The sequence below is a fragment of the Miscanthus floridulus genome, chromosome 19 (genome assembly GCF_019320115.1).
Source record: "Miscanthus floridulus cultivar M001 chromosome 19, ASM1932011v1, whole genome shotgun sequence".
Classification (NCBI taxonomy): domain Eukaryota; kingdom Viridiplantae; phylum Streptophyta; class Magnoliopsida; order Poales; family Poaceae; genus Miscanthus; species Miscanthus floridulus.
In genome coordinates this window covers 95,429,920-95,438,886 of record NC_089598.1, presented here as the reverse complement: position 1 = coordinate 95,438,886, position 8,967 = coordinate 95,429,920, and positions in this window count along the sequence as shown.

The following is an 8,967-nucleotide window of genomic DNA, read 5'->3' as shown; positions in this document are numbered from 1 at the left end:
ATAAGCTCTATCTTGAATTCTACATCACGGTCCGGAGGTAATCCAGGCAAGTCATCAGGAAAGACATCTGGAAACTCACAGACAACCGGTAGATCCTTAATGGCTTTGGCTAAGGTAGCATTGGTTGTACTGTGGATAGCAATATCACGCGGTAACTGCACTAGAAAACCTTTCTTATCCATAGGATCCCTCAACATAACCACACGGGTTGATGTATCGATCAACACTCCATTCTCGCTCATCCACTTCATTCCTAGGATTACATCGATTCCTACCCCCGGTAGAACTACAAGATCCACAAGGAACTCTCGATCCCCGATCTCAATCTTTACATCTTTAACTACTTGATTAGTCATGATATTATTCCCAGCAGCACTAATACAAAACCCCCCCTTGACAATTGTAATCACATTCATCTGATGCTTAGATGCAAAAGTAGAACTCACAAAGGAATGCGAAGCACCAGAATCAAAGAGCACAACTGCAGGGTGATCATTAACAAGGAACTTACCAGCGGTGACCACTTCACCTGCAGGAATTTCCTCCACTGTAGTATAGTGAACACGCCCCTGACGGACGTTTCCTTGAGCATTCTTGGGAGGATGGGGACATCTATTTGCCCAATGACCAGGCTGGTTACAGTTCCAGCACGGCCTGTTTGCTGGTGGAACATTGGAACTATTCTGCCCAGATGTATTCTTCGGCAAGGAAATTGTATACCCCTTGCGGAAACCGGTTTTTGCTCGGTTCTTCTTCTGAGGTGGGCGGTACCGAACATTAGCATTGGGTGGACGGTATGGGGCCTTAGATACCATTGGAGCCTTAGACTGGGAAGCACCAGCCTCAAAGTTCCTTTTCCGGTTCTTGGAAGCAGCATAAATCTTGTCATTGTTCTCCTGAGTCAGAGTGTCACTGATAAACTCATTGAAGGTGACACACTTGCAGTTGCCCATTGACTTCATCAGTTTTGGGGAAAGTCCCCTCTTGAAGCTAGCTATTCTCTTGGCGTCAGTATCGACAAACTCAGGAGCATATCTTGCCAAGTTGTTGAATGCCTGGAGGTACTCATTGAGACTCTTATTGCCTTGGGTGAGCTTCATAAACTCAGTATGCTTGATGGCCATGAGACCAGGAGGGATAAAGTGTCCCCTGAAGGCTGCCTAGAACTGGTTCTAGACGATCTCAACGTTAGTAGGGAAGGTGGTCCTGTGATGGGTCCACCAAATGCCTGCAGGGCCTTGGAGCTGGTGCCCTGCATACGTAGCCTTCATGCTTTCAGTCAAACGGAGCAATCCAAATCTTTGCTCTATCGTGCTCAACCATTCGTCTGCTTGTAAGGGTTCTTCTACCTCACGAAAGATAGGAGGCTTTGTGTCCATGAAGTCCTTAAAACTACTATACTGGTTCGGTTCGGGTCCCTGGCGGACATGCCGGTCCTCACGGTCTGCCATCTGACGCATAGCCTCAGCTAGCATGCGCTGACTTTCCACAATTGTCTACATTAGCTCAGCTGGTGTGGGCGGTGGCAGAGGTGGTTGTTCCTCATTTCCCATGCCACGACCACGACGAAGGTTATGAGCCATCTGCAGAAAGTATAGCCAATGAGCACTGACGATGTGGAAATTTTTGTAGATGAACTGTTTGATTATGCCAAACTGAGTCCATTAGAGGGAATGCATTCAATAATCAACAGAGGCACAATCATTCATCACAATCACCCAACTCATCAAGCGCATCAATTGACATATAAATGCGATGAACTTAACCAACAACGAGATCCATAGACCGCAAAAGGCGAAATTCATCAAATGCTCACATACGTGGAGCATAATACGTTCGATAGGTTACATCCAAGCCATAGTGGTTCCAACTTACATCAAAGGTAACATAGGTTTTGATATTACATCCCAACAATTAACTTGCTACAAAGTTACTCGTTCATGCATGAGGATCAACAAAAGACTAGATCTATCGCATTAGCTCAGTGGCAAGCTAAACTATGCATCGTCCTCGAAGTCGGTGTCGAAGATTTCTCCTCCATCTTCATCACTAGGAGGCTCTAACTCCTCATCAGGTGGAGCATCCTCAGGTCCATTGACTTCCATGTCATCATCACCTTCAGCCATGATGACACCAGAACCCATCTCATTCTCATCATTAGGCGGCAGGATAGGGTGAAGTTGATTATGCAGTAGGTGAACCTCCTCATGGAGATTGTCATTGTACTCTTCTTGCAGCCGTCAACTGCTGCTCTAACTCAACCTGCCTCGCTCTCAACACATTCTCCTCGTGCCAGGCTTCATTCCGTTGGTTCAGCATGTGAACCAACATACGCTCACAGTTGCGGTGAGCAATTGTCAACCTCTGAACTTCCAAGTTTTCTTGATCCCGTTCCTACGTGACTTGCTCCAAACGCTGCTGAACTACAGTCCTTTCAGCAGTTACCTGAGCCAGCTCTGCCCTCAGCCTTTCCACCTCAGTAGGCTCAGGACGGGGCTCACGAGGAGCTAAACGGTGACGAGGCGCCCTACCTCCAGCGGACTTGCGAGCGGTGCGTTTCGTGCGCGCCATCTGTAGCAAAAAGTTACAACGTAAGGGGAGAATCATTTAAGGGATACGAAATTTAATTATTCAGGACCATCAATTTTAAAGGAGGGAGTAATGCAAGAAATGCCATGTATGCTTGAACATGATGCATGCATGCTCCGTACGTCCTCACAAACCTAGAAAAATTTAAAGGCTAGCGAATATACGGTGGCATACATACGTTCTCTCGTATACAGTAGCTAGTCGATCTACAACGATACGTTGTTAGTGTACCTGCAGAGAATTTCATTTCAGCCCAATAATTTCCCAAAAAGCATAGAAAACAAGCAGTAAATTAAATACTTTCATACATACATCCCCTGATGCATATACTCTAGTATCACAGCTACCAGTCAGAGATACCCATAATTAAGTACTCTCATAGGTGCATGCTTAAACATGTAAGTATGCGAGTAACCACAACTACTCTCCCCTAGACCGACGGTTGGACGGTCATGCTCTCACAACTCACACTTACCAGAGCGTAGAGGTATTTTGATCCATACATTATCACCCAAGCGGATGGCATCCATACAATAGCACGCCGTATGGACGACGAAACAGAAAACAAGCAAGAACCCCCAAGTTAGTACTTTAATAAGCCACCTAAGAGTCCTTATTTGGGCATAAGGGATATGACCACTGGCAATACTTAGTATTTAATGAAGGATTTTCACAAATACTTTTGTTTTAAATACACAAATGATGTGTTTAGTGTCAAATCTTGCTCTGATGCCAGCTGTAACAGAACCGACCAAATCATAAGAACGTAAGTACAAAAACAATCACCGAAGCGATCAAATTCCTGTACTTAGGCTCCCATAATCCCGGTAGTCCGGAAATCACGAAGGATTTCAACCAACTCTCGACATACAAACCAAGATCGTAATGATTCAACACAACACATCATCCGTTACAACATTTCATAAGTAGCATTCGAATTACATCCATCAGAGTTCAAATAGATATTACAAACCAAGTTTGAGTGTGCGGAAGCAACATAGCTTAGTACAAAATATCATAGTTTTCAAATACATTGCCAAGATCAGAGTCATGTCCCACAAAAGCATTATCAGGTACGAGAACTAGTAGAGACCGCGCCCAACGGTCTAGTCTTCATCCCCAGCAGGGAGAAGGCAGTACTTGCAGCAACCAAAGAAGAACTGGTCATCTGCAACAGGTGGGAAATAAACCCTGAGTATGAGAAGGTACTCAGCTAGACTTACCCGACAAAAATAGAAATAAAGACACCAAGGATCATGCAAGGCTTTTCAGGTGGGCTAGCTTGACACAGTTGCATAAAAGAGCTTATGATTATAGTAGCCAATTTAAACTTAGCATCCAGCTTATCATTATTTACCTGTCCACTAGATTAGCACCTATACTAGAGCACTCACTTATTAGGAGCAAACAATATTAACCATAGCAGGTATAATAAGGCTGTCATCATCGTATCATCATTACCGAACCATTAAGTTGTTTAGTGTGTCTACATTGGAGATAAGCCCGTCAAGTTCTCACTAACCGGGAGAGACGGCGATTCGAATCGAATTACAACTCAGCTGAGGGGGTATTCCTAACTCTCACCCTAGCATACTTAGCAAGAGTAGCCGTAGGTCACCTTTGGTACAACTCAGGAACCAAATTCGCGGGTTCGATCAGCGCCAGCACTCTCAGGGATTACCCTTCTGCCAGGACGACCAGGACTTTTAAATCACCTGTCCTTGGACTCACGCCTACGGCTCCCTTCCGAGGCGTACTTTATACTTATCGACTCCCGGCCTGAGTTGAGCTACTCGGCTTCGCGGTCGGTCTTCAGGCCGGCCAACTAAGAGAGAGGCATGCGTTCAACATGAACAGGAAAGGCTCCAAGATTCAGTCCTTAATCGACACAGACGGAGTCACTGCAAACCGGCAAGCCTCCGTCCGGTCTTCATTTCAAATTAAGACTGGTTCTTTTCCACGATAGCAAATATAGCCAACCGTGCCACATGTATCATCCTATATCTCGCAGGTGACAGGAAATCACCCGACTTCTATCGAGTTTAAGCAGGGCTAAGCACTACTCGAGCCTGAGCTATATAGGATTCAGGGTAACAATATCTGGACAAGGAATGGGTAACCAATGCAGCAAGTGTTTGCATCCAACACCTAAACTTAATGCAACAATATATATAATAATAATACTGTAACTGCAGTTCGGAAAATAGGAGGCTTAATATGCTCTGGGGCTTGCCTTTCACAAAGTTGCAAGGACGGTGGTCAGGGCACTCAACAGCGACCTCGTCTGGCACTTCTCCTAAAGGCTGCTCCTCCTGAATCTCCGGTGTCGGCTGCTGCTGCTCGCTCGGCTCCTCGAATTCCAGCCGGGTTACTCCTTCCGGTACACCTATTGCATGCCGATGCACAAGATAAATATCATGGATGCATAAGGAATGACATGATGCTCATGATGAATGAATCACAATGGTTGTTTATGAAAACATCACTGGACACTCGTTTACCGAGTAATTAGCTCTATTCAAATCACTTCAAGCATGTATCCAACTTAACTTAAATAACAAGAGCAACTTACCTAATTTGCATAACCTAAGATAAAGATGCTCATCTTCAGTTAAAGGCCTAACACCTAGGAACAGTACCATGAACTTAGAATAGTAAAGACATACTTAATATAGCAGTTAAAGCTTCATATGCAACAAGTAGTCACTTAATTTTATCATAACCAGAGTTCTATAACTCCGAATGACTTGCAAGAGGACATTCTGGAAAGCTTATGAAATTCTCTACAATTCATTTGTAAATATCAAAGCATGATTCTGAAGTTGACCGAATCCAATTCCAGTAGACCTAGAATCTGTCCCGCAATGACAGGGTTGCTAACTTAATTATTTAATGATGGTGCAAAAGTCTAATTTGACCAAACCAAGTTTACCAACTTGTTTTTCATACTTAAGAAACATCAGAAAGTCTAGTGCTAACTTCTAAATAAATTATTTAATACCTTTTTCTAATTTATCTAGTTAATTAGGTGATTAAAGCAATATATAGTAAAACTATTCAGAAAAATCTACAAAAATTACAGTAGCTATCTCATGCTTCACATAGACTACCATAAAAATTTCAAAGCCATTGAGTGAGTACAACAGTCTACATAAAAATGATAAGGCATAATGGCTTAAAATGGCATAATTAAGAAATCCTAATGAAAAGTGTCAAGCAACAGATTTCCTATTTTTCCTAGCATACTTCTATCATAATAATAGCACCCATCAAATTTCACCTTCACTGGATCTATAGAAAAATTATGAAAATTCACACAAGATCCACCTATTAATAAAAGGAAATTCTATAACTTAAAAACTACACATGCACTAGCTCTGAAATTTTAACCAGAGGCTCTACTAAACCAAAATAGAGGACCCACAAAATTTCATAATTTTTGGACCACAGAAACTCAAGATAAAATTCAAACAAGTTTGCATGCTTCTAAGAACACATTTCAAACTCCTATTTAATTCATCCAAGTTTTCTAAAACATGTGCTCCTATTATATTTTTATTAAATACTAGACATGACCAGGAACTTAACAAAATTAGAACCATAGCATTTGGATCTATATACTAGGAGCTACATATTTTTCAAGATGTACATAAATCTGTGAAATAAATAAATAAAACAAAATCGGAAAAACAACTCAGCCACAGCTGGGCCAGCCCACGTAACGGCGGCCCGCGAGCGCACAGTCGCGGCCCAAGACGCGGCACGGCCCGAGCTGGACTCCTGCCTCCGCGTTAGAGACTGACGAACGGGGCCCGCTCGCCAGCGAAGGAAACAGGGGAGGAGCGACGGCGATGGCGGGACTCGCCGTCGGTGGCTTCACCGGCGAGACCAACGGTGCCTACGGGTTCGCCTCAACCTAGCGGACCTAAGGGGCCCATCTTTTGCAGCTAAGGACGCAGCTGGAGGGGTGGCGACGAGCACGGCGGCGCTCGGCCACGGCACGGCCGGCCCCGGCGATGATACGGCGTCGCGGCCCTAACGGGTGGCTCTACGGCTTTAGTAGGGCTCACCGGACCTAACTCAAGGCATAGGAGGGGTGGAAAGGTCGCGCGGACATCTGGCCGCGTGGAGCGCCAGCTCCGGCGAACTTCCGCCATGGCTGTGGTGGAAGAAGTTGACGGATTCATCCTTACCAAGGCGCAATTGACCTGGCTGAGGGGTGGGGGTGACAGAGGAGATCACGGCGGCGCTAGCAGCGAGATGGCCGGCACGTTTTTGCAGCGACGAACAAGCGAGGCGAAGGCGGAGCAATGGCGGACTGCAGCGGCTCGGTTGCTGCGCGCGGTGGAAGGCGAGGAGAAACGAAATGGGACGACGAGTGCGTTCGGCAGGCGCGCGGGGTGGCTTCAAGGCGCGTCTGTGACGCCAGGAGGCGCACGGCGCGTGGCCAGCGCGACAGCAAGCCGGCGACGAGTGTCCCCCACGCGTCGGCTGAAATCTGAAATTTGTCAGTCACTGTAGCTCCGATTCAGTTGCTTAAGCCGACGCCTGACAGCGATACTTTGACGACGATCTACACTTAATTCGTGACGAGTTAGTGGAAGAGTTGAACATCAAAGTTGTAGACCGATATTCCCTCTACTATTTCTTTTCAATGACCGACACCTAACACGCCATGGATCCGAAGTTACATGAAGCTAAAGTTGGCTTGATGCAACTGGAAAACACTATGACTTAGAATATTTTTCTAAGTGTTGAAAACAGCATGTATCTCAGACTTGTGGGCCATGTTTGACCATGTTCCACACATTTTCATGACTTGGCCATAAAACAACTTTTGTTCCTTGATAAATTTGCTACAACTTTTGTAAAGAGTGCACAGCCATGCAAGGTCTCTAAGTTGCACTTTTTAAACAGTCAAACAATGAGACTCCAAGGGTCAATTCAAGTCAAACTTACACTTGAGGGCATTTGGGTCATTTTGATCTACATGAACAATGTCCCAACAAGTAACCTAAGTGTAGTTAAGGTGTATTAGACCATAATCAACCACTTTACAAACTTGTTATACCACTTCTAATGATCACATGGAATAAAACAATTAAAACAAACAATTCAATCATATGTTGCAACGAAATGTTTCATATGTTTCATGGCTTGGTTGTTATTCTACACTTGTCATATTTCTACCATGTTGCCACGTTTCAAGGTATGAGAAATTTATGTTGCATTCATATGTTGCACTACTATCATTCATAAGCACCCCAATACGAAACAAACAGAATGTGTGAATGTTGCATATGTATGTTTCAGTGACAATGGAAATGATGACATAGATGATACACATGCTTATGAAATGAAATGCAATTAGTGGAAGCCAAACACCTAGGGTGTTACACAGTCTTTGTTGAGCTGGTTGATGACCAGCGCAGAGTCTCCGTATACCATGAGTCATTTGATGCCGAGCTCGATGGCTATATGGAGTCCATGGAGACATGCTTCATATTTGGCGGCTTTGTTGGAGGCTAGAAAATGAATTTGGAGAACGTATTGGAGCTTGTCCTTGGTCAGCATAATGAATAAAATGCCAGCACCAGCACCATTGATGTTGAGGGCGCCATCGAAGTATATCACCCAGTGCTCGGGGCAAGTAGCGGGGAAGGCTCTTGGATCTCAGTCCACTTAGCGACGAAGTTAGCCAGCGCCTATGACTTAATAGTAGGTCTACTTCTAAATTTGATGGAGTAAGTGTTGAGCTCAACAGCCCACTTGATGGTGTGGCCATTGGCCTCTTTGTTGCGGAGGATGTCCCTTAGAGGAAACTCAGTGACCACAGTGATCTTATAGTACTCGAAGTAATGGCGGAGCTTGCATGACATGAGTAGAATGGCATACAACAACTTTTGAACCTAAGGGTAATGAGTTTTGGACTCATTAAGAACCTCATAGATAACGTAGACCAGACATTGCACCTTATAGGCGTGTCTGGCTTCCTTGCACTCGATGACGATAGCTGTGCTAATGACGTGAGAAGTGGCGGCGATGCAGATCAATAGGGTTTCATCTGGTCAAGGCGCCATCATGATCGGAGGATTTGTTAGAAACAACTTGAGCTACTTGAAAGCTATATCAGCCTCCTCTGACTAGGAGAAGCGCTTAGAGGCCTTGAGGAGTTTGAAGAATGGTAGTCCCTTTTCGCCGAGGTGCGATATAAAGCGGCTAAGAGCAACCATGCTGCCTATGAGCTTCTGTATATCCATTACATAGGTTGGTCATTTTATATTGGTGATGGCTAAGACCTTGTCGGGGTTGGGTTCGATGCCACGAGCGCTGACGAGGTAGCCTAAGAGTATGCTGGATGGAACTCCAAAGATGCAC